At 36.2% G+C, this 27,650-nt stretch overlaps 1 non-coding gene across 1 annotated transcript; it reads left to right on the top strand.

The window, feature by feature from the left end:
• The first annotated feature begins 7,193 nt into the window (after nucleotides 1-7,193).
• Nucleotides 7,194-7,299, top strand: LOC133793304 (small nucleolar RNA R71). The gene has a single exon (XR_009874754.1). It is a non-coding gene; the product is annotated as a small nucleolar RNA R71 (small nucleolar RNA).
• The last annotated feature ends 20,351 nt before the right edge of the window (nucleotides 7,300-27,650 follow it).

Here is a 27,650-nt window from a genome sequence, read left to right as displayed (position 1 = left end):
ATTCTCAAACTAGCCAGCATACAGTATAACATAAGTACCCGCTCCTTGGACACCGCAGTGTCATGTGTGGTAGGCAGCAAGTGGCATTTGAGGAAATGCCACCACACTCCAGCTTCAGGCAAAATAGAAACGTGCAATAAAGTGCGCACACCACTGAGCGCCAGGAGATGCGACAAGTTACAGTGCCTTGTCAAAATTGTCTGGTGTAGGGGCGAAGACCATATCATTATACACAGCGCACTCAACACTGGCCATCCCAAATAGTGAGTTAATAGCCTCACCAGAAAAGGAAACGACCTTGCCTCGAATGAACACTTCAGAATTCTCAGAGGATGCTATGTTGGCATAAAACTTGTGCACCAATGGGATGATAGCATGCTCTAGTTTTTGACAGAAAACCTCCCAATTGTGATGCTCAATGACACTACTGATGAATGCTGGCACCTCAATAGTGGTGGGTAAGAATCCTTTTTCTGGGAGCAGGTCTTAATGGACTCATACTGTGCCCTGGCCTGAGCAGAAACAAATTTCTTAGTAGGACTTGAAGGGGCAGGAGTTTTCTTGGTGGTTGGGGTCGGTACAGTAGTGGGTGGTGGCTGGGAGGCAACTTTGGTGGTAGTGGAAGTCTTTTGTTTCTTGAGTGGAGGTGCGGTTGTTGCGGGTTTGGCAACTCTTTTGGATTTGGGTCGGGTTGGTGTTGATTTAGTTGCTGGTGGGGTAGTGATGGTGGGGGTAGGATCATTTATAGTGATTGGGGAAGGAAAAAGTAATGGGGCAGTGGGAATCTGTGTGGCTTTTGGTGGGGCAGTGGTGGGTTTGGATTTCTTTTTGGCTGGTTATGAGAGAGAGGTTGGTTTAGATTTATGTTTGTCTTGTGGTGGTACAGTTGATGGTGGGGTAAAGGTTGGGACCTTGGTATTTTGTTTAGTTGGTGGTGGGGTAGGGGTTGGTTTGGATTTCTTTCTCTGGGCTCGTGTTTTAGTGGCCATATTGGTAAAAAAAGGAGCAAATATATCACAAATCAATCAACACAGCAACCCAAACACCCAAATACCAAATACACTGCTTCTTAATGAACACTTGAATAATACAGCTCACAACAATAGGTCACCCCCCAAAATGCCAGCAGAACACAGATCACACAAGCAATATAACAACCCCTGAACAATAATGCCAACAGATTTCCCAATGGCTGACCCCAAAATCAAACACTAGCAATGAATCCAATGCCTAACAATATTCACAAGACTATAACAGAACAAGGAACTTAGTATCCCAAATTAGAATGGCTTGACTGAAAGAGCTGGTGGCTTTTGATCGGTTTTGTGAAAGGAAATGACTTGGGAAGCCCAACCTCTTGCTTGGTGCTTGAATGTCGAAGGCACCTGGGTCCGAGGGTGGTGAGCGGGTTGGTGATGGGGGCTGTCGCTCTGGCTCTCCTTTGGGCGACCATGGGTGGATAAGATCAAAGGGACTTGAGCAAATGGCTCCTTACTGCTGAGGGTGGGGATTGCGTTTGACTTTAGTGCTTGGGTACAGGGTGAATGGCTGCATGGCGCAAGCGGATTCGCACCTAGGAGTGGTGCGCAAGTGCTAGCCGCGCCTAGTGGTCGCTCGACTAGATGGCTGGTGAATGGAGCTTCTGCATGATGCGCGAATAGAGGCGCACCTAGGTCCAATGGCTCTCTCGTGTGATGGTTGGTGAGTTGAGTGAGGGAGGCGCTTGATTACGGGTGGTCGTGGGCGGAAGGGATGGGGAATAGTGGTATTGATGTGAGGAAATGGGAAGTGTGGGTGAGGAAAAAATGGTATCTGAGTATGATATATACGTATATATTTTATATATGTTACTGGTAATCTATATATATATTTCAAATCTTTTATTTTATATTTTTGGTTTTTTTTGTATACATATATTTCTGTATATGTATATATATAATTTTTTTTGTATATATATATATAATTATTATATATATATGTTTCTCTGAATGAACCCACGACCCAGAATTGTGCCTACCCAGATTTCCACCATTTTGCCTAAGTTTTGTTTCAGCAACCAAAATTTGACGTAACTCCTTCGTTTTTTTCAGAAATTTTTGCTCCCAGTTTGCTGAAGCAAAAATTTCACAGAACCATCAGACCCCAAAATTACTTCTAAAGCACCAATTTCTTGCTTTCTTAACACCTGAAACACAAAAACACACATAAAACCACTCTAAAAACATCACAATAAAATGGAATTAAAATTACAAAAATTAAAAGCACTTATATATATATTTTTCTTTTTCTTTTCTTTCTTTTTCTCTTTTTTTTTTATATATATACACTTTTATTTTGCACTTTCTTCTTTTTGGGCTGCCTTAAATTTAGTGCCTAAATCACTTGACAGCCCAAAACAACTACGTCTTTAAGGATCCTCCAAAGTGATGGAGGTCTTCTTGCGATCGATCTCACCTCCCCAATAATGTTTCAAACGCTACCCATTCACTTTAAATTCCCTTCCGGATTGATCTTCCCGAACTTCAACTGCTCCAAAGGGGTAAACTTTCACCACGGTGACTGGGCCTGACCAGCAGGGCTTCAACTTGCCAGGAAACAACTTCAAGCGTGAGTTGAAGAGTAACACTTTCTGCCCCTTCTCAAAAACTCGAGCTTGAATTTTTTGGTCATGCCACCTCTTAGTTTTCTCCTTGTACAACTTAGCATTTTCATAGGAGACCAACCTCATTTCTTCTAGCTCATTTAATTGTAACTTACGAGCTTCTCCAGCAGCTTGGAGATCCATATTCAACTTCTTAGTGGCCAAATATGACTTATGCTCCAACTCAATGAGCAAATGGAAAGCTTTCCCAAAAACTAAACGATACAGTGACATGCCCAAATGGGTTTGGAAAGACGTTCTATAGGCCCAAAGAGCATCGTCCAATCTCTGAGACCAATCCTTTCTACTAGGATTCACCACTTTCTCAAGGATTCCCTTGATCTCTCTATTTGATATTTCCGCTTGACCATTTTTTTTAGGGTGGTAGGTTGTAGCAATCTTGTGTTTCACACTATATTTGGCTAACAAAGCTGCCAAAACCTTGTTCACAAAGTGGGTGCCTTCATCACTTATAAGCGCCCTTGGAGTGCCAAAACGAATGAACACATGCTTATGTAAGAACTTCATGACCACCTTGGAATCATTAGTAGGACTTGCCACTGCCTCAACCCACTTAGAAACATAGTCAACTGCCACCAAGATACACAAATTTCTGAATGACTGAGGAAATGGCCCCATGAAGTCGATTTCCCAAACATCGAACAATTCCACTTCAAGGATGCTATTCAAAGGTATTTCACTCCTTGCTTGAATATTTCCAACACGTGGGCAAAGATCACATCTTTTAAGAAAGTCATGAGCATCCTTGAAAATAGAAGGCCAATAGTACCTCGATTGAAAAACCTTAGCTGCTGTCCTTTGCCCACCAAAATGTCCACCATAAGGAGCTGAATGACAATGCTCTAGTATGCTTGAAACTTCATCCTCAGGCACAAAACACCTCATGATTCGATCTGGACAATGCTTGTACAAATAGGGCTCATCCCAATAGTACAATATCACATCATGAAAGAACTTCTTGAGGTGCTGCCTATTCAAATCAGGTGGTTGCAAACCACTCACCAAATAGTTGACAAAATCAGCGTACCATGGTGTAGTGACTTGGTTCACAACCAACAATTGTTCATCGGGGAATGTCTCCTTAATAGGCCCTTCATTTTGCTTTTCACTTCTAGCTTCAAGTCTAGATAAATGGTCAGCCACTTGGTTCTCCATTCCTTTTCTATCCCAAATTTCCAAGTCAAATTCGTGAAGAAGCAACACCCATCAAATAAGTCTTGGCTTAGCATCCTTCTTGGCTATTAGATATTTGATTGTTGAATGATCAGTGTAAACCACCACTTTAGTCCCCACAAGATAAGCTGTAAACTTGTCAAAAGCAAACACCACTGCCAAAAGTTCTTTCTTGGTGGTGGTATAGTTCAATTGAGCATCGACTAATGTCTTGCTTGCATAATAAATGGAATGAAAGGCCTTCTCTTTTCGCTGCCCAAGTACGGCACCCACATCAAAGTCACTAGCATCGCACATCAACTCAAAGGGAAGAGACCAATCCGGAGTTACAATGATGGGTGTGGTGATAAGAGCTTTCTTCAAAGTCACAAATGCTTCTTGACACTCCTTGGTGAACTCAAATGCTCAATTTTGCTCAAGTAAGGAACAAAGGGGCTTGGAGATCTTTGAAAAATATTGTATAAACCTCCTATAGAAGCCATTGTGCCCCAAAAAGCTTTTAATCCCCTTGATTGTAGTAGGTGGTGGTAATTTTTCAATGACTTCAAGCTTTTCTCTATCTACTTCTATGCCCTTGTTAGAAATTAGATGGCCCAACACAATGCCTTCTTGCACCATGAAATGGCATTTTCCCCAATTGAGTACCAAGTTTGTTTCTTCACATCTCACCAAGACTTGCTCCAAGTTAGCCAAACAAATGTCAAATGACTCTCCAAATACTGAAAAATCATCCATGAAGACTTCAAGAGACTTTTCCATCATATCTAAAAATATCGCCATCATACAACGTTGGAAAGTAGCGGGAGCATTGCACAACCCAAACGATATCCTTCTAAAGGCAAATGTGCCATAAGGACAAGTAAAGGTAGTCTTCTCTTGGTCTTCTGGCGCAATAGAAATCTGATTATATCCTGAATACCCATCAAGAAAATAATAGAAATCCTTTCCCGCCAACCGATCAAAGCATTTGATCAATGAACGACAGCAGGAAATGGTCTTTCCGAGTAGCCTTATTCAGCTTTTGGTAGTCCATAAAAACACGCCACCCCGTCACTTGTCTTGTGGGAATCAACTCATTATTTTCATTAGCCACCACCATAACTCCACCTTTCTTAGGAACACACTGAATCAGGCTGACCCAAGAATTATCTGAAATTGGGTAAACAATTCCATATTCCATCCATTTAATTATCTCTTTTCTAACCACATCCTTCATGATAGGATTAAGCCTTCACTGCTGCTCAACAAAATTATTACAGCAATCTTCCAACATAATTTTATGCATACAAAATGAGGGACTTATACCCTTAATATCTGCCATGGTCCAACCAATAGCCCTTGTATATTTCTTCAAAACAGCCAGCAACAAATGCTCTTTTTCAGCTCTTAACATGGCTGAAATAATCACAGGAAATGTCTCATTATCTCTCAAATAGGCATACTTCAAGTGATTAGGCAAAGGCTTCAACTCTAACTTTGGTGTCTCTTGAATAGAGGGCTTATGAGGCTTAAAATTCCCTTCCGACAAGTCCGGTGACTCAAAAGGCCTCATAAATTTAGTAAAGGGCTGCTTTGACTTTGCCCATGTAACTTTGATTTCTTCCTCTTCACTTAAGCTCTCAAGCTCTTCAAGTGACCTCACCCCCATTCCATCTTTAAAAGTTTCCTTGTGGAATTTTTCAACGACAATTGACTCAATTACACTCAGCTGAGAGCATTCCTCAATCTCATCCAGAAACTTCATAGCGTTGAACACATTAAAAGTCACTTGTTGGTCATTCACCTTCATAGTAAGCTCCCCTTTTTGTACATCAATCAAGGTCCTCCCAGTAGATAGAAATGGCGTACCCAAGATAATAGGAACATCTCTATTTGCTTCATAATCAAGAATGATGAAATCAGCCGAAAAAATGAATTTATCAACTTGCACAAGTACATCCTCAATCTTGCCTTCCGGATGTGCCATAGATCGATCCGCTAATTGCAAAGTGACTGTGGTTGGTCTTGCTTCTCCAATCCGAAAATTGACATGGGCATCAAATTGATACTAGCCCCCAAGTCACAAAGTGCTCTACCAACATCTCTACCACCAATAGAACAAGGAATTGTAAAGCTGCCCGGATCTTTCAATTTAGGAGGAATTTTATTTTTCAATATATTACTACAACCTTTAGTCAAAGCCACCATTTCAAATTCTCCAAGCCTCCTCTTCTTAGTTAAAATGTCCTTAAAAAATTTCACATAGTTGGGCATTTGCTCCAAAGCTTCCACCAACAGTATATTGATGTGAAGTTGTTTCAAAACATCTAAAAATCTTTAAAATTGACCATCTTGTTGCTACTTTTGAAAGCGCTGAGGAAATGGTGGAGGTAGCTTGCTTATAGGCTTCTCTGTAGCATTTTGCTGAGGAATTGCGGCACCAATTGCTTTAGGATTAGCATTTGACATTTTTGAACTTACTACTCTGTCTTCCTTGTCCACACTACTTTGGATTGAAGTGGGCTCGTTGTTTCTCTTACACTTATCCTCAGTCAATTCCATATTTTTGCCACTCCTCAAAGTAACCGCTTTGCAATGCTCCTTACCATCTTTCCTTGGATTTTTGGTATCATTAGGCAAGGTGCCTTGAGGTCTATTCCTTAGCTCATTAGCTAGCTGCCCCATTTGAATTTCTAAGTTCCTCAAGGATGCCGCTTGGCTCTAAATCACAGCATCCTTCTTGGCCATATATTCTTTCATTAAACTCTCCAAAGAGCTTGATTGAGACACTTGAGGAGGAGGTGGTTGAGCTCTTGGTTGTTGTTGCGAAAACCCCAGTGGATTTGTAGGCTTGTGTTGCATTGGTGCTCCGCTTGAACTAGCTCCTTGACCCCCCCCCCCCCCCCCCCCCAATGAGAAGTTTGGATGTTGCCTCCACCCCGGATTATAAGAGTTCGAATATGGGTTATTACGGTTGGTATTTTGATTCCCCACATAACAAATTGAAGTAGGATTCGAAGGAAAACTCTCAAATGTGTGCCCATCTCCACAATAAACACAAGTCACATCAGCAACTTGTCCCATAGCAGCTGGTTGTACCATTCCCCCCAAACTCATGTTCTTAAGAAGGTTAGTCATTTATAAAACTTGAGCGGTCAAAGTTGTCAATGCATCGACTTCAAGTAGACCAGCCACTCTTCGACTTGTTGAGGCTCTAGCATTGGACCATTGGTAATTGCTACTAGCTATCCTCTCCAAAATCTCATAGGCTTCATTGTAGGACTTAGAGAGAATAGCCCCATTAGCTGAAGCATCCAACACCATGCGAGTGAAAGAATTGAGCCCATTGTAGAGAATTTCCATTTGTATACAATGCGGAATCCCATGGTGTGGGCATTTCCTCAATAACTCCTTGAATCTATCCCACACTTCACAGAATGATTCATCTTCCAACTGCTGAAAGGACATAATTTCATTGTGAAACTTGGCATTTTTGGTAGGAGGGAGGTACTTCATCAAGAATTTTTCAACCAACTCATTCCATGTAGTCACCGAGTCGGGAGGAAGGGTGTTGAGCCAAGCTCTAGCTCAATCCCTCAAAGAGAAAGGGAACAATTTCAACCTTAGGGCCTCATCACTCACTCCTTGTAGCTTGAAGGAATCGCTCACCACCAAAAATGAACGAAGATGAAGATGAGGATCCTCAGTAGGCAGCCCACTAAATTGACCCACTGTTTGCAACATTTGGAACATAACAGGCTTTAACTTGAATTGGGGTGCTTGAATTTCAGGCCTAACAATGCCCGGATGAGCTCATTAAACATGGGGGCAGCATACTCCCTTATGGCTCTCTCTATCATCAGCCATAGCAATCGCGTTAGTGATATTATTAGCACCCTCAACTTCTTCAACCTCTTCAGCCATATTAAGGCGATTTAGAGCCTGTTGTTCCCTTAGTCTTCTTCTAACTGTTCTTTCAATCTTAGGGTCAATAGAAGCTAGTTCAATGTCTTCTTGCTCTTTCATATAGTAAATCACCTGAGAAAACCCAAGAGCAAGCAAACAAAGTCAGCTCAACAAAGGAAAATAAATTGCAAGTAATTGATATTACACAAATTTATAATTCCAATCCCTGACAACAACGCCAAAAACTTGTTGTGATAAATTTAAATTGATTTAAATACGCAAGTGCACGTAATCACACAAGTAATATAATGATAAGTAGATCATCTCCACAAGGGTTGAAAAATAGAAAAAAATAAGCAAAACAATTACTAAACAACTTAAAAGTACTAAAAATTAAATGGGTTGTTTTTAGGCTAAACAAAATATTAAAAGAGATGGAAATACTAAAATCAAAACTAAACTAAACAAGAAAATTGAAAGAAATATATGAATTGCAAAATGGACTTGAATTATTGATTCCCCCTATATTAATCATCTTCAACAGATTGGGGCAGCAATATTCTAGCAAAACTCTTAGGTTAACAAGAATTCATTAAACACTCATAAAACTTTCCCAATTTTTATGACATTAATTCTTTTACCTAATTAAACATATTCATATGCAAATTCAAAGTTTAATTCTCAAAAGTTACACAAGGAAAATACACACATCCCTACATTACTTACTAACATAATCTAACCTAGATTATGACTTGTGTCATCCAAGTTCTTCCCATTACATTTAATATTTCCAGCATTAAACATAATTAAATATCTTGCCATTGTTGGCCAAACAACAACAAGAAATTAATATAAGCACACTTGAATGAACAAGAGAGATTTTACTAAAATAAAGTGCAAGAAATTTCTACACTATAACATAGGGTTCATCAACAATTCAAGCCACATAAAAATTAGTTCAAGGCTGAGTTAATAAACATTAATCCACAATCAACACAGCCCATAATATTCAGATTCAGAAATCAACTCAGAAAATATAAAAATGAAGTTTAGAAATAGAAGAAAGAACAAATCCAAAATGAAGCTTGAGCTTTCTTTTTCCTTCTCCTTCTTCTTGCTGATTTATGGTTTTCTCCTTCTTTCTTGTTGGTTTATCTTTCCAAAAATGGCTGTCTTCTTCCTATTTCAACTGATGCTTCTCTAAGTATCATCTAGGTTTCCTCATTTGGCCCTCTTTTACCATATTGCCCCTCCTCCTTGTAAAAACGTGGGTCTCCTCCTTTCTTTTGGCAATTACTCCCAATTTTTTTTACTCATACTTTCTGTACTTGCCACCTCAGCCACTATTCCAGCTCACCCCTTTGACTTTCCACATGTTCTAGGTGCCCAAAAGCTGCCTAATCAAAATGCTTCAGCAAAACCTGATAATTCAGCCATAAAAAATTCAATTTAGATAGTTTCACATGTTAGTTCATTCTTTGTACAAATATCTATTCATGAAACTAGTATCTACAACCCATTGTCTATTAAAAACTACAAAAATAACGAAACTTAACTAAGATCATAAAACACCAAAGTTTGCTACAAAAGCTAAAAATAAACTAACATCACCCACGATTTTTTTCACAATTATAAGCTCAAAAGCACATGAAATAACTCTTTATTCAAGAGTTATCAGGACGCTTTTTATACTTGAAAGTACTCAATAAATAAATGTCAATAATAACAAGAGTCCAGTCTCATATTTTTAGTGGAATAATATTGGGATTAATAAATTAAGGATATTATATTAAAGAGTTTTAATTAATAATCTAAATTTATTGGAGCTTGAAATTATAGGTCAATAGGTCCTCAAGATGACTCTATCAACATTATTCAAGGTAAGAGTTGAAATTGGGAAAAATCAAAGACATGACATATTTGGAAATTTGTTCTTCAGGGTCAAATATGTAATTGAGACAAAATAATTAATTAATATATTAATTTTTTAAATTAATATAATTTTCAAAAATTATTTTTTAAATAAAATTGGCATTTTTGAAAATAACATTTAAATAATTAAGATAATTAATTTTGAATTGATTAGTTTTATTTATTTAAATGATGTGAAAAGATATTTCTGATAATTCAAATTGGATTTGAATTTGAAATGGTATTTATTCTTTAATTATTCTGATAAGATAAGTTATCAGGTTTAGATATTTTTAAATAAATGATTATTAAATAATAATTAAATAAAAGTGGTTAAGACACATATCCCTGAAATTGGGATATGCTACACACCACTGTGATTGGCGTGTGACTACGTCCAAGACTAGGTCTTGAATATTTCTTTTATTTATTTAATAATTAGTTTATAATTTGAATTTAATTAATTATTTTATAAATCTTTCTGATAGAAATTAGTCTCAACAAGATTCAAAAGAATTCTAAGTCTTTTACACTAAAAAAATAGATCATATTTTTTTCTCTATCCCTACAAACTGCCTCAGACCCAGGGCCGAGTTAAGGTCTTAAGGGGCCTTGGGCAAAATTTTAAAAAGGGCCTTCTATTTTAAAAAAAAAATTAACAATAATTTTTTTGACAAAAGACCTACTCAAACCATGAACTCCTCATAAGAATAAACTTTTAAAACCATTATACCACTTAACGAAGTTGTATGTTGAAGATTATATATATTATTTCGTTTAATAAAACAAAAATATACTTTCCAAGCCTTATACGATTTAAAAAAAATAGTGTTGTGATGGAGGATCAAACCCTTATCCTCCGCCTAACAAAACTCATCCTCACCAATTATGCTATCCAAGTTAAGTAACATAATGTTGACTAAATGTATATGTATTGTTTTATTTGTTCCATATATATATGTATATATATATGCTATTTTTAAATTTTGGGGCCTCCTCAAGTGGAGGGGCCTTGGGCCTATGCCTCACTCGCCCCACCCTTGAGCCGGGCTTGCTCAGACCTAATATTCCAAGATCTTATAGTTGAGTACATTTTGTGAATCTGAAATTTTCCCACCATTACTCTACGTGCACACACACGTCTTGAGGTGTAGAGATACATCTTGGAAGATCTTAGTCTGAGTATTCACAAGGCTGCTTTTGATTGGATGTTCGTTTGGGGTACTAAGAGATAGCAAGGATTCTTGATTATTCTACAACTGGTAAAACCTTATAATTTTCTTTCTCTTTGATTAATGTTTTGCATATTAATGGATCCGTTATTTAATTTTTTTTTGAATAAATTATTTTTTGAAATCTCTGGGCGCACCACCCCGTGCATTCCGCTGTGCACATGGTAAACTAGTTATCAACAAAAACTCCATCAGTAGGATGCGATTTCAGAGCAGTCATTTCATTTACATTCTCCTTAGCAACTAGTAACACACTAAAATAATTCTTAGTATGACTTGAATGGTTAACACTCTTCCTACTCCCACCTCCTTTCTTTTTAGGGGTAACCCAAGCCTCATTCCTAACCTCAGCAACCACTTCTTTGTCTCTACCCAAAACAACACTAGTTTTACCATTGAGACCAGCCTTTGGACTCCCACCTCCTTTCTTTTTAGGGGTAACCCAAGCCTCATTCCTAACCTCAGCAACCACTTCTTTGTCTCTACCCAAAACAACACTAGTTTTACCATTGAGACCAGCCTTTGGAAATTCTTCTCTTGTTTCCTTAAGTGTAGTGTCTTCTACGTTTTTGTGCTTCCTTTCCCAAACAGACCCATGACCATAGTTTCCACAAGTAGCACACTTAGTTGCTAGAAATTCATACTCAATAGATTGATCCACTAGCTAACCTCACTCATTAATGAAGCTTATCACTTTTGGGATCTTTTATGAGATAACCACATCAACCAAAACTCTAGCAAATTTAATCATTGATTGATCCCTTGTAACCTTATCAACCATGATAGGCTTGCCAATAGTACTTACTAGAGCACTAAGACAGTTGATACCCCAATAGTGCAAACCTAAATCATGGAGCCTAATCCAGACAACAACATAATGAACTAGCCTTAACGAATCCAAATCAGTAGTCCAAGGGTGAAGAATCATCGGTTTCCCGTCGAAAAGAACAACCCTTTCTTCCAACACCAAATCCCTCGTCACCTCATCCTTGAACTTCACAATTGTAAACCCATAATTCATTCTAACCACCTTCTCTACCCTTAACATTCCTCATATCCTCTTAACAAGCCCTTCGAAGATAGATAAATCACTATTACAAAATTGGGCTTTCTCTACAGTTTTTTTCCTTAATAGACTGCAGTTTTTGGGAGCAATGGGTATCACACTGTAATCGGGCGCAGAGAAAATTCCACAAAAAAATCGTAGAGAAAAAAAAAACCACAGAGAAAGAAAGACTTTTCTCTGCGGTTTTCTTAAAAAACTGTAGAGGAAGATAGACTTTTCTCTGTGGTTTTCTTAAAAACCACAAATAAAAGTCTTGTAATTTTTCAAAACTTTGAACAAGCATAATTTTGTGCTCGGTGGTCCATTTTGGGTATTTTTTTTTATATCTATGCAGCTACAAACAAAGAAAACCTAAAAAAAACACTTTTTTAGGTTTGGTCACCGAAAAATCTGAAGAAAAAAAACAAAAACAAAAAAACCTTTTTCAGCAACCAAATCAATGATTTATGAAAAACCTCTCAAAATTTTTATTTTTATTTTGCCATTTCACACAAAATAAACTCTAAAAATCACGATGGAAAACAAAACAAAAACTATGCAAATAAAGATATATAGATAATTACATATTTTGAAGCTCAAAAACACAATGTATGGCCAAAAGGGGTGAAAATGGACCATTTGTCGACCAAATCCTAACCATTTTTACTACAAAAAACCTTAAAATGGACAAATATCAAGGATCTACTTTAGTTTTTAACTAAGATTTAGCTATAAAATGATGAAAAAATACTAAGATTAAGGTTGAAAGAAGTACCGCTGCCGCTAGTGAAGTTTTTTGTGAAACGAAATAGGTCTACCAACCTTGTGGGGAAGAAAAGGCTGATATATAGGTCTGGGAACCTTTTCTCTGTGGTTTTTTTAAAAAAATCGTAGAGAAAAAAGACTTTTCTCCGCGGTCCGCAGAGAAAAGTCTTGTAATTTTTAAAACTTTGAATAAGCATAACTTTGTGCTCGGTTGTCCGTTTTGGGTGTTTTTTTAACTTGGCTATTTTTTCGATATCTATCCAAAGAAAAGACTATTTTTTTTTCTCTGCAGTTTTTTCAAAAAATATTTTCTCTGTGTTTTTATTTAAAAAATGTAGAGAAAAAGTTTCTATTCCCCTCGTTTCCTACTTTACACTGCGTTTTTTTTAAAACCGCAATAACACAATACTTAAGAGTCCTTCAAACCTTTCCTCTATGCTTTTTATTTAAGGCTAAAAAAAACCATAGGAAAATCCTATATTTGTAGTAGTGAAGGAGGATTAGCTCCCAAAACAACACAAATAATGGTAGAATTCCAATATTGTGCTTCAGATTCAACCTCACTAACATCTATTTGAGCAATCAATTTACCTTCCTTCTTAATTGAATTCTCAAGTTTAGTTTGGCTCCTTGATTCTTAGCTTGAACATCCTTGAAATTTTCCCAAACCATCTTCAATTTCTCTTGAAAGGCATTAGGTTCATCAACCACATCAGACCATGCCTCTGAGTTCTCATCTCGAATAGCTGCTTCTGAATCGCAGGAGATTGACACACTACATCCAACCCCATAAATCGTCGAAGGCTTCTTAACTGGCTCCACAATTTCCTTCTCCTTTGTGAAATCCTCAAACCCTAGATACTCTTGCAAAGACCCCCAGTCACTCTCAGTGTCTTTCGAATTTTCATTAACCTGGTTTGAAGGGAGCTCTTGAACCAATTTCCTAGTATCAGGCTTCAGAATAGTCTTCTCCCTCCTCGCCATGAAAGAGAGAGAAGAAACATTGCATGCCCCTTTCTACTATCTATTATAAATTTTAGCATCTAGGGTTTCTATTATTGAATTATTCCCATTATTAATTGTTGATTTAGAAAGTGTAAACCCATATATTCCCAAAAATTACCATTTTACCCTTATAATTACCTCATGTTCCTTAAGTACCATTAAGTCACCGGTGAATAATTAATTTATAATCATATTAGAGATTTGAGCTCAATAACTATTCAGTCCCAGAATTAATTCGTAAGGGAACCAATATTCGATCCAATAGGAAAGCATGAATTCCATTATTGTAAAATCATGTTCCCAGCCATTCAAATTATTTAATCTCCAAAACAAAAGTCACTAGCCTCATTATATTAAGAGACCTTAATGAATGAATCAAAAGATCCAATAAACATGAATATGAGTTCATGACTACTTAGGATTTAGCATGATCTACAAATGATCATCTTTTAAGATATGAATTAAATCATTATGGAAAACAATAAGTTTATAAAGAAATTAATTCACATCGGTCCAGTCATATATAATCATAATTATATAAAGTACATTTACTAAGATGTCTATCCACATCAGTAATCTGAATCTAGATTACTTGCATCAAACTATATGCTTAGTAAACCGTTCTAGCAACCGTTGATTAAAGATTTCATACATTAATATGTTGCTAGCTATTTTATTCATTATATATGATTTGAATTCTCTCTTAGGCATACATGTAATGACCCGACTAATTCTAGACCTCGGACCATTAAAAACTACTAAGACATAGATACTATTTTGGATTACATATACATAAAATATTATAACTTTATTAAAAATCCAAAATACAGTACGAAATACAAAATTTGGTATGGTATCCCATTGTTATTTATATAAAAACATAAACATAAACATAATCTTTAACTTATCGTTTAAAAACTAAGTGCAAAAATACATAAGAACATAAATTTAAAAGACTTGAAATAACTTCATCCTCGATCTTCCAGCAGTCCATTTAATCAGTCCATCCCCAATACACATGCCAAGCTGCCACGAATCCATCCCGCCTTCCATGTTTATTTTCCTGCACCATCTAAAATAAAAGGAATGAGCCTAATGCCCAGCAAGGAAAATCTACGAAAAACATATATCATAAATCATAAGACTATATCATAAAACATATGACGTAAAAACATATATCATATAGGACTACAATATTAATGGCCATTAACTCATTACCGTGGCATGTGATAAAACCATCTAGGTCCTCAGTCTACTAATCAAGATAGGTTAGGTCACAAAATAGTATATGATAACCCATCTAGGTCCTCAGTCTACTAATCGAGGTAGGGTAAATTATAACTCTAAACCACGATAATGATAAAAATCTTGGGGTTTGCTATCTAAGTAACTATAAGCCCCAAACGACTAAACATATTCATACATATATAGATAGCACATAACATATCATAACATATAAACATATCATAACACATATAATCTAACCTATTTTCCTTACCAAAAACTGGGATATCGGAGACAAGAACGGGATTGGAAAACTCCTAAAATCAACAATAAGAACCATGAGTTTCTAAATAAATGGAGATGAAAAGGAGATCTAAACCATCAAGATAGAAACTTATCGAAGAACCTTAAGTTTCAAGGAATATAGACACCTAACCAAGAAGTCATAAAATCAAGTTAGGATCTGAAAAAAAAATGAAAGTAAATAAAAGAACTATGATGGATTTAACCCGAGGATACGAATACCTTGAATGGACTATAACTTTGATATACACCTCGATACCAAAATAACACTCTATCTTACTTCCCAAGTGTTTATAAAAGCTTAGATTGAAAAACTTTTAAATCCCAAACCCAAGTGTTTTCTCTCAAGAGTAAACTTAGCAGCTTGGAGCCTCTGAAGAATGCTTGAATAATGAATGAAATGACTGAGTACTAGGTCCTATGTATAGAGTTCAAGTTGTGAAACTAACCCCTTTTAAAATGAATAAATAAATGAATATAAATTGAATATATTTGAATTTTTGGTTCAACATATGCCCAGAACTCGGTTAAAAACGTTCAGAAGCAAATCTAGGTTGTTGAGGGATATTTCTAATTTAAATCAATAAAATTTCAAAAATGGCTCCAGGAGCCGATATATCGCCTACCCTAGGTGATATATCGCCCCTACCTATGTCCCGAGCTTCCATGGTTTTGTTGGTGCGAAGTCGACGTGTTTTCCATATCTTCCGTAGGTGACATATCTGTCCCTATAGCTGCGATATATTGGCATACGCTGATATTTTAAACACGTTTTTGCACACTTTTAGCATATTTGAAGTTTGTTAAAACAACTTTGACTGAGTAAAACATAATCCCAACAACTACTAGAAGGTTTTAGAGCTTCTAGATTCATCCATTATTAATTAATTCATCTAAAATCCTTAAATCCTTAAATAAACAAGCATGTGACAAGTGTCATGCTCTTAATTATTCTATCTAAACCTTAGGTTATAATAAATAATTTTTCTAGGACCAGCTATATTAATCAAACATTATGTGATAATTAATATTTCTAAACAATAGGTTAAACTTATAAAATCCATAACTATTTCTATGAGTTTCCAAATAAATCCCAGCTTGAACCAATATCCACTAAAACTAAAATACTACAACTACTACTATTACTACTACTATCTAGCTAAGTAAATTTTCGAGACGCTACAAAACATCCTAAAATTACTAAAAAATAACATAAACTAACACATTAAAACACACCTAAAACTCACCTATCAACTACAACTCTCATGATAGTTGACACCACATCTAGGTTCACATAGGTGAAGTTCTTACAACATATTTGCAACCTTTAGAGATCCTTGTTGCTCTTCAACTAAACTTCATTAAAAGCCTTAGGCCTAACCCTTATGTTTGGTAGTAACAACCACTAATCCCCCTAGATGGGACGCACAATTTTTTTAGTATTGTTAACTATTCACTTATCAATGATTTGATCTTACCCATTGAACTCTATGCTTGATGTAAACAAGCTTTGAGTTAGGTTGCCATCATTGGTAAATCTATTTGTCAAGGAGTTTTAGTGTCATCCCTCTAGTTGTAGAACTAACCAAATATCTCCGAAGAGGTTTCGTAAATGGATCCACTAAGTTCTCACATTATTTGACATAGGAGTTTGATATGATTTCTCCTTGAATCAATTGTTTCATAAAGTCATGACTTAGACTTATATCCCTAGACCTCCCATTGTATACTTTACTATATACTTCAACCATTGTGGCTTGATTATCACAATGTATCGTGATCGTTGATACATCAACTGCAGTCAAAAGTATCTCCAACAAGAGATCTTTAAGCTGCTAAGCCTATTTTTCGGTCACTGCTAGAGCTATAAACTCAAATTCCTTGGTTGAGTGAGAAATACACGTTTATTTCTTAGATCCCAAAGAAACTGCACCCCTACCAAGAGTAAACACCTAATCGGTTATGGAGAGATTATCTCCCACACAGGATATCTAACTAGCGTTGGTATATCCTTCAAGTATCTTGGGAAACTTTGAGTATTGAAGGCTTAGTCCTTTGGTTCTCTTAAGATACCCCAATACTCTCTCAATAGCCTTCTAATGCCTGATACTTGGATTGTTGGTTTACTAAGTCAACAAACTGCATATGCAATGTTTACTCTAATACAAAGAGTGACATACATTAGGCTTCCTAATGCACTTGTAAACTCTAGTTCAACCACTTCTCTTCCCTCATTCATTTCAAGATTTTGACTTGAATCGAATAGTGTGTTTGCCTCTTTAATATTAAGATGACTAAACTTGTCAAGTATTTTCTCAATATAGTTGTAGAGTCCCAGAACTTGACTTAGCTAGTTAGATAGTAGTAGTAGTAGTAATAGCTAGTAGTAGTTATAGTATGTTTATTACTGTGGATTTTGGTTCAAGCTGGGACTTAGTTGAACACTCGTAGCAACACTTATAGATTTTATAAGTTTAACCTATAGTTTAAGAATATTAATTATAACATAAGGTTTGATTAATATAGCTGATTATAAAGATGTTATTTATTATACTATAAGGTTTGGATAGAACTAATAAGATCATGACACTTGTCGTGTGCATGTTTATTGAGAAATTAAGCATTTTTTATGAATAGTTTTATAAAAGAAATATTTGAAAATCCTAGAACCTGCCAACAGCTTTAAAAACGTTATATGACTCAGTCAAAGCTGTTTACCCAAATTCAAATTAAGCTGAAAAAGTGCAATTACGTGTATAATATTTTAGCGTATGGAGATATATCGCAGGTATAGGGGCGATATATCGCCACACGAGGAATACGAAAACACGTGAACTTCGCACAAACGCATCGACGAACACTCAGGGCATAAGCCCAAGTGATATATTGACCCTAGGGAAAAAATTTCAAACGTTTTTTAAACCGAGCTCATTTTATTCCTTAACCTCTTAGCAAGCCTCTGAATGTTTTCACTGAGTCTTAAGCCTCTGCTTAATGAATATTCAAATGTTTTTCAAGTAATATTCATTATTTTTATTCAAGCTAAAAGAAGATCTTTTCATTCCTTGAACTCTATAAATAGGACCTAGTACCCAGCTATTTCTCTCATTCTTCAAGCTGTGTTCAGAGCCTTCAAGCTGCTAGGTTTACTATTGAGTGATAAACACTTGGGTTGGGTTATAAGCTTTATCATTTTTAAGATTTATAAACACTTGGGAAGTAAGATAAATAGTGTGTTTTTCTATATCGAGGTGTAGTTCGGTTCTAGTACATCTGAAGGTATTCCTAATCTTATGTTCATTTTTGTATGACTCTTTAGTTTCCATTAGTTTTCTTTACTCAAATCCTAACTCGCTGTTTTTCACTCTTGGTTAAGTATTTAAGTTCTTTGAACTTAAGGTTTCTTTTCGGTAAGTTTAATCTTGGTGGTTTAGTTCATTTCTTGATCATCTCTTTCATTAGAAATACTCACATTTTTATTGTTGGTTTTAGGAGTGTTCCAAATCCCGTCCTTGTTCTGACATCCCGGTTTTGGTAAGGAAAATAGGATAGAATTTTATATGTTTATATGTTATGTTATGTTATGTTATGTAATGTTATATTATGTATGTTGATAGACCTAGGGCATATGACTTGTATTGCTAACAAGCCCCAATAGTTTATGGGCATATGACTTGCTTAGCTAGCAAGCCCCACAAATCTATTGGGCATATGACTTGTTTAGTTAACAAGCCCCAAGTAGTATAAAGGCCATTGTAGTAGTAGTATATGGCATATGTTATAGTATATGTTTATGCTTATGTTTTATGTTATTAGTAGATTTTCCTTGCTGGGCATTAGGCTCATTCCTTTATTTTTTTATGTATGCAGGAAAATAGTTATGGCGACGGAAGGATTCTTGGGAGTTTGGGTTTGTGTATTGAGGAAGAATGGATTCGGTGGACTGCGTGAACGATTCGAGGACGACGTTGTTATCAGTCTTTTTAATTATGTTTCTATGTATTTTTCAGCACTTGGTTTTGTAAACAATTTTAATTAAGTTAAAGTTATATTTTATTTTTCAAACAACGGGATCCCATGCACTGAATTTATGTATTTCAACATTTACTTAGAGTTTTTAATAAAGTTTGTGAATGTTTCTTATGTATGTTTTTGTGAAAGTAGTGTCTATGTATAGTAGTACTAATGGTCCAAAGTCTTAGAATTAGTTGGGTCATTACAATAGTGTAATTGACTTATGACACATCCATCAAAATTTCTTCTAACTTTGATACCTAGAATGGTATCAACCTCTCCAAGGTCCTTCATTTAGAAAGTAGAAGAAAGAAATATCATTGCTTCTAGTATGTCTTTCATGTCATTACTCTATTGGTATTAAATGTGTAAATCAAAGTGTGTAGCGGAAGGTGCATTGCAAAAAATTATTTTTAATATTGAGCAAGGATCAATATATGTATGTATACATTAAATTAAACACAATAAAAGATAGATCCAGATCTAATACCTCTAGTATCCTATCAAGTATCATCGCTATCTTTTAGTATATAATAATGAACATCCAATCCACAAGATTGCACCAAGATCCACATCGCGATCTTCCAAGCCAATCCTTAACACAATATAATATGATTTAAATAGGTTAAATAAAATAAAGATTAATTAAATTAGCTAATTATCTTTATAAATCTGAAAAGAAGCGATACTTTTCAATAAGGTGTTTTTCCAAAAGTTTTGACTGTCAGACTCTCTCTGAGAAAAAGAAAGCAATATAATTTTTTAAACCTGAAAATCTATTCTCAACATCCTCTCTTTATCAAACCTCACTAGATCGCATGTGTTGAGTACATCTAGTGAATTCTAAACCAACCTTTTGAATCCTACGTGCCCACACATGTCCTTGTGTGTTTGAAGATTGGTCTGGAAGATAAAGGTGTGAGATTTAAGGATAGGAAGATCATTGATTTATACAAAAAGATTCATGGACTCTTGATAGGCTACAAGAGGTAATCTTTAATCTATTTGTGTTTGATTTAATATATCTATATATGTATGATCGTGGCTGGTATTAATAATTTTTTTTTAAAAGAAGACATTCCATTGCAAATTCTGATTTTCATATTTAATATCAACAAACATGTCGTCGGTCACATGTGACATATCGCCTGTTGCTTTTGGCATTACATATGTTTTATGCATGGGACAGGCGACATGTAACATCCCAAATTCGCTAATAAGGCTTAGTGCCTTGATTAGTGTGTCAGGAGGACATAAACGAATATTATGTGCATTTTATGATTATATGCATGATTATATGAATTAGGTGAGTTATATTATGATATACAATTGTATCATGTTTAGGTGTATTAAGTATGCATGTGGGCTTGTTTCTTATTAGAAGGGTATTTTTCGTAATTTTGACCCGTTGAGGGTATATTTGTAAATATGTGTTTTGTGATTTAGACCACATTATTATGTGCATATATTTGAATTATTCGGCACGAGACAATCTTAGTGAGCAAATTAGCGAAAAAGTCACAACGAGGTTAAATACTGGGCTCGGGGTGAGCCTAAGGATATTTTAGCAATTTAGCACATTACCGGGATCTATTGGGTAATGATAATTATTTAGTGATTACTTGGGGATATTGGAATTAATCTGGAAATATGTTGTTAACAAAGTATTAGTGGGAAATGGTGGCAAAAGACCATTTTTCCCTTGAGGGCATTAAAGAAATAAGGTTTTGGCAATAGGTATTTTTGGTCTTTTCCATAGTCTTGGAATAGCTTAGTCAATTAGTAGCTTTCAGAAGAAATCAGATTACACTAAACAACTCCCTCTCTCTCTCTCTCTCTCTCTCTCGTTATCTCTCTCTTTCTCCTAGTTTAGATTGGAGTTATTTGATTTTTGAGGAGAATTGATTGAATTTGAAGCTTGGAGGAGCATCAATTGGGTTAGGAGTAACTTAAGGTTGAATTTCTCAGTTGAGGTAAGGATCTATACTCTGTTTTTGGTGAATTTCTGGTTTGTTTTAGTGTTCTTGAGTTTTGAATTCAAGGTTTGGACTTTGAGTTATGGTGAGGTTTTGGCTTGGTTCTTGATGTTAATATGAGGTGTTGTTATGAGTTTAGAACTCAATTATGGGTTTGGTTGAAGTTTGGAGGATGATTTTAGGGGTTTTGGTTCGGAGAAAATCGTTGGAATTCTGGGTTCGCGAGGTTGTGTCGTAGTGTTGTTCTTCAAGCGTCGCGGCCCGCATGAACTCAGAGGCTGATAAGTTCATTGTTATATATATATATATTACAAGTTCTTTCGTATTTGGATGATGCTAATGTTATGTTTTAAGAGATTTTAGCTTCATTTTGTAAATATTTTATCTTTCAACCAAGTTGTAATTTTTGTTGATAACACGGATATATTTGATGCAATTTTGGTTTAAGAATTTTATAGGCTACAAAATGGAGTTGCAAGATGAAGTTGAGATGTAATTCTAATGTGTTTTGAAGTCTCTAAGCATATATGGTGATGTTGTGGTGAATGAAGCTTGAGTAGCGGCTTACAAAATCAAGAGAAGTGAAATTTTGAGCGTTGGTTGCGACTCAAAGAAGTGGTGGCCGCAACCTAATTACAAGGAATTACGATTTTGGAAACAGCAAGTTTGGGTCGCGGCGAGTACTTCTTCAAGTAGCTGCCAAAATAAGAATTTTTAAGAGAAATTGTGCACTGGTCGCGACCACTACTTTCCTAGGCCACAACTCAAGGTGAATTTTATCAAGAATTAGGCACACTGGCCGCAGAAACCACTTTTCTAGGTTGCGACCAGTCAGCACAATTTCAGATTTTAGGTTATTTTTAATTAGATTTTTAAGAGGGTTATAAAGAGTTTTAGGGCTAAGATTTTCAAAAGTTTTTAATTACAAACTATGGAGATTAGAAGAACAGATGAGAGGAGAAGACAACAATCTTTCCTACATCAAACTAGTTTTTCCTTCTCTTTAAAACTATTTAATATCAATTATCGTTGTGTTATTGGTTATGTTTGTAATTATGTAGCAATCTTCTTTTGGGTTAAGGGTTATTTCAAAACCCAAAATATGAATTCAGGATTTTCAATAATGAATGTTATTTCTTGATTTCTCCAATGTTAAATTGCTTCTATTCTTCTATGATTAATGTTATGGATTATGTGATATCTTGTTAGATGGCTAACTAATTAGGATGTTTCATTATTCTACTATCATCTTAGAATTACTATTCACCTAATAGTTTATGTTTCTATGTGTATGTGATAATTTGCAATTGATAGTATTGTCATAGGTATTATTGATTGTGATGAAGTTTAGAACCTAGGTTAAACAAATTATATGCTAAATTGATTTGTTACTTAGACTAACCTATCTCCACAGAAATTAATGTTATTCCTGGGTCAAATAGATTGCATGCTTCATGGATCTATTGCTTGGTATACAGATTTAATTATTGAGTGCTTTGCCTTGATTAATTCTAATTGGGAGATTGAGATAACTGACTGCTTTAGCATTATCTACGGGGCTAATATTTTAATTGGAAAATCAGAATAATGTTTATTATTGTTGGTCTTGAATGACTGTGGAGGGTGGAGAATGACTCTTAACTATTTCTTTAAATCGTAATATCAACTCATTATTGCTTTTATGTTTATGGTATTTAAGTTTCAGTTTGAGAAAAAATCCCATCTTTAATTTTCGTTGTTAATTATTGAATAATAATTTGAACATAGTCCTCGTTGGTTCGACTTGTATTTACTATTATACTGATATAATTGGTAATACTGAAAAGAAAATAATAATTAAATTTAACACGGCTCACGACACCTGTCAAATTTTTGACACTGTTGCCGGGGACTATTGTTATTCACTTTATTCTTCAAATTAATTTATTTGCAACTAACTAGTTTTTAATGTGGAATTGTCACATGTATATGTTTGGTGAAGACGATACACTAGATCGAATACAAAAAAATCAAAGATTATCTTGAGGCATCGTCCGCGTCACACTCTTCTAGAACTATCGTTGACAATCCACTCTTTCAGCGTCATTATCAACATGTAGAGTCTGTTAAAGAACCATTACCGTCTGACAACGAATCTGATTCTGATGATTCAGTTCGATCCTATAGAACTATGGCCAAGCAAAGGATGTTGAAAGAGTTGGCAGTGTCGGATCTTGACCAACAACCGCTTTGCATCCAGTATCCACCTTTTGATGTCAACATTGAGTTGAAGTCGAACCTCATTCACTTATTGCCCTCTTTCCATGGGTTGGCCAGTGAGGATTCGAATAAACATTTGAAGGAGTTTCATATTGTCTATTCTAGTATGAAACTTGTTGCAGTGACTAAAGACCAAATTAAGCTAGGAGATTTTCCTTTCTCCTTGAAGGATGCAACTAAAGAGTGGTTGTACTATCTTCCACCCAGTATTGTTTAAACCTGGAATGGTATGAAGACTATTGTAACACCCTGGATAACCAAGACCGTTACACTGTGTGTTTAAAATAGTGCTTAACTTGCTAAGCAAGTCGTTTGAATTTAAATGTGTAATTAAAGACTAAGTCAAGGTCAAGTAATAAAAGATTTGGTCAATAAAATGATTATTTTTCATTAAAATATTAAGTTTGTACATGGGATCCCAAAAAATCAGTTTACAGATTGCTAAAAGATAAACATATACAATTTATCCGTCCTGAGTGGCAAAAACAGGGTTTAACCCTAGTTCCTCCCAAGCTACCCCGACCGTGGTGATCGAGCAGGCTGCATATGTAAACACCGCCCCTGAAGCTCTCCAACTCATGGCTGGTCCAACTACCAACTCCCTTACCTGCACCATGTTGCATCCGTGAGCCAAGGCCCAACAAGAAAACTTAAAACAACATGCACAACTATGCAACAATATAAAAACAATAAATATAATTCACCAGATTCAACTGGTAATAGATTATAGTCAACAATCTCAATAGTAGCATTTAGTCTACCTTGACCCAACCTGTCCAATTATTCAATAGAGTACAAGCATTAAGCCAAACAACGGCAAACACATATATTCTCAAGCATACATTTCAATCAGTAATACAAATATTCAGGGTCGGCGCCCTTAGGCCGAGCCCTCTATTTACTCAACTGACTCCGGCTCGCATTGGCCGAGTTGCGTCCAGAACGCTTATTATCAGTCTTGGCATGCTTAGGTCGTACTTTCATATCCCATAACCGACATATATCTCACAAAATGCATATATTCAATTATAGGGAATCTCATTCCCAACAACAACCACATGGGTGTAGTTTTCTTACCTCAGATCCAGAGCAGCAAGCATATAATGGCCCCGAGCACGATCCTTAACTCCTGAGCCCTTGTGATAAAACCTAGTCACACTGCGATAATAAATAACCATAAGATTCTAAACCAACTAAATACTTTGAAAATAAATACTAGCCTCCGGGACCTCGAATTATACTAAACTAGGTAGTAGATTTTGTCCTGGGCGTTTAGGTTAGAATCCTTGAGCCTTGCCAAGCCAAAGACCTTGGCTTCCCCTTTATTTTCCATTTAGGGCCGCGACTTGCCCTTAAGGGTCGCGGCCGACCCCTTAGGCAGAGGCCAGGCCCTCCCTGTTGGAGGACACGGGCCACGACTTGCTCTCCCCTGAGTCGCGGCATGCCTGGCAAAATAGAGGCATCCCAACCTCTTCAAGCATGCGGGCCGCGGCACCTGAAGAACAGGACCGTGACCCGAGGCCCCAAACCCATAAAATCCAGCCTTTTCCTATGTGTTTTCCCTAGACAAACCCATAAATTTAAACCCAATCATCAGCCCAAACCCAGAATTGAACCCAGAGTTCTTATCCTCACAGCCTAAACATCATAACTAGCTTATAAACCAATCCTTACACTTATTAAACACCCAAAATCAACTTGGAATCCACAACAAATCCTTAATAAAATTCAAAACCCAAGCTAGAACTATACTCAGCCACAACCTAACTTAATCACATAAATTCTAAAAAAAAATTAAGATTGTGAAGCTTACCTCAGTAGTGATGTGATCTTCTAAACTAACCCTGAGGAAATTCTAGCCTTGGCTCCCTCAATTCCACAGCTTCCACCCCAAATTTCCCAAGAGACTCCAAAGTACTTCAAAAGGAAGAAGGAATCGAATAGAGAGAGAAAGGAGGAGCTGAGAGTATACTAAATATTCTAAAGGTTTCCTCTTGGTTCTACACTATTCAAATTGACTGACTGTGTCATCCCTTTAGGCAGTAAATGACAGAAATTCCCGTGCCCTTTAACTTACCCTCTAATGCCCTTAAGGGCGAATCAGTCTTTTGTTGTAGTTCCCACTAATTCCTCAAGTAGGCCTACAAATTCCCAATTAATCCCAACATGACCATTTAATCACGAAATATTTACCCATTACTCAATAAACCCCCAAATATACATTAAACTTCCCAAAATACCCTTAGGCTCGCCTCGAGCCGGGTATTAAATCTTGCTGTGACTATTCCGCCAATCCGCTCACTAGGATTGTCTCAATTCGTATACTGCAAATATATCAACATAATAATGTGGTCTCAATCATTTACACACATATAATCACATTTATGCCTACGACGGGCCATTATTACAAATATGCCCCAATTATCAAGAATAGGCCCACATTCATACTTAATACTCATAAACATGCATATAATCATACTCACATTATCATATATATATATCATGCATGCCACATAGTCACGCATTTAATAAATTAATTACTCATATATCCAATTATACCCTCCCGGCATACTAATCAAGGCATTAAACCCTATTAGTATTTTTGGGACGTTACAACTATCCTCTCCTTATTGAAATTTCATCCTCGAAATTTATTCAAACAATTCGGAACACAAATCCTGTAAACCTGACTATAACCACAGAGTCCAGTCTTTTACCCTTTTATCCTTTAGTAGCACTCTTGTTAGAGTGACAGTCTTAATCCATAAAACCTTATCTCATTTATCATAATTCCATTAACTTTTCCTTGTGCAATAACTCCCGTTGGAATCCTAGGGTCTCCTTACCTCATTAGCGGTGATATCTTACATTTCTTTCCTTGACATTAACACCAGTAACATTCATAAGCCACCACCCCTACTAGGGTGAGGCTAACCTGCAGGCCCCCGACCTGGTCCTTGTTATGACCTCATAACCCTTATTTAATCGGGAGTCAAATCTCCTCTTTCTTTCCCAAAATATCATACTCTTTCTTGTCTGCAATATTCAGAGAAATACAAGTCTCCGTCCTGGAACTTCGTGTTCCCATACTTGAAACTTGCGAACTCTTATGCCCTTTTAGATAGGCAAACACTTCTGCCCTAATAATCTTAATAACTTCATTGGTTTCCCTGAATCAGTACTGAATCACAATATTCTTTGTCTTTCATTTCATTACTTAGAACAAGTACTTCTTGCTCTCTACTTTACTATATCTTATGCCGAGTCACCCTAGCCATTGACCAGCATTCACCACTGTGACTATTCCATCAAGGGACCATACTTGTCTTGATGCCCCAAACACTTGCACATTCGATGCATAATTCTTCAAAATTTGAATCACTTCTTCAGATTGTCAGTCAATCTGAAGGTAACCAATAGTTCCAGGTTTCAATCTTATACTCTTTGTCTTCTATATCTTTTTTCAGAACTTGGAAAATAAAAGGTCTCAACCTAGCACTATCAACTTCTGTGTTCCACGGGGACATACAATCTCATGTTGCCCAAATACCTTATTGTGTCACCTGTTCACACGAACCAAAGTGTGTTAACTCAATTTGTTGAGTCGCAACCTTTCATGTCCAACCTTCTTATTTGTCGTCTAATGTGGTCCACTCTTACGGTCCACTACTACACCTCTTTACCTTCCAATGTGCGGATTTTAAATTTCAACATCCATTTAAAAGTCATGGTTACTATATTCATCTAGAATCCCCACCTCAACACCAGGCTCCATCGGATCACTTATCCAATCTTCATTTTTTAATTCATTCATATTATGATAGTAGGATTCTGAACCATTCCTACAAGATCTTCTCTCTGAATTTCGTTGTCCATAGAGATATATCTATCCACTGTCAACTGTAGATACTATATCAATCTTGATCATTACCTCGTCTGACTTTACTGTAATCTGTGGCGTCCTATCCAATTGGCACATGTCTTTCCAACATTAGGAGGTCAACTTCCATGTTAATTTTCCCTTATGCAACCAAGGGTTTCCAATATGAATAACCCATTAATTTCCACTAGGTCTTGGTCTCAAGGTTATTCCTCTACAGATGACTAAACGCTCAAATCCTTTGCACTAATACATTCACTTCTATTCTGCAGGTGCCCACACTGCAGCCTAATTATGGCTATCTAGCAGTACCGTC

The sequence above is a fragment of the Humulus lupulus genome, chromosome 7, assembly GCF_963169125.1.
Source record: "Humulus lupulus chromosome 7, drHumLupu1.1, whole genome shotgun sequence".
Lineage (NCBI taxonomy): Eukaryota > Viridiplantae > Streptophyta > Magnoliopsida > Rosales > Cannabaceae > Humulus > Humulus lupulus.
Note: the sequence above shows the minus strand (reverse complement) of the source record. Positions and strands in the feature narration are given on the sequence as shown.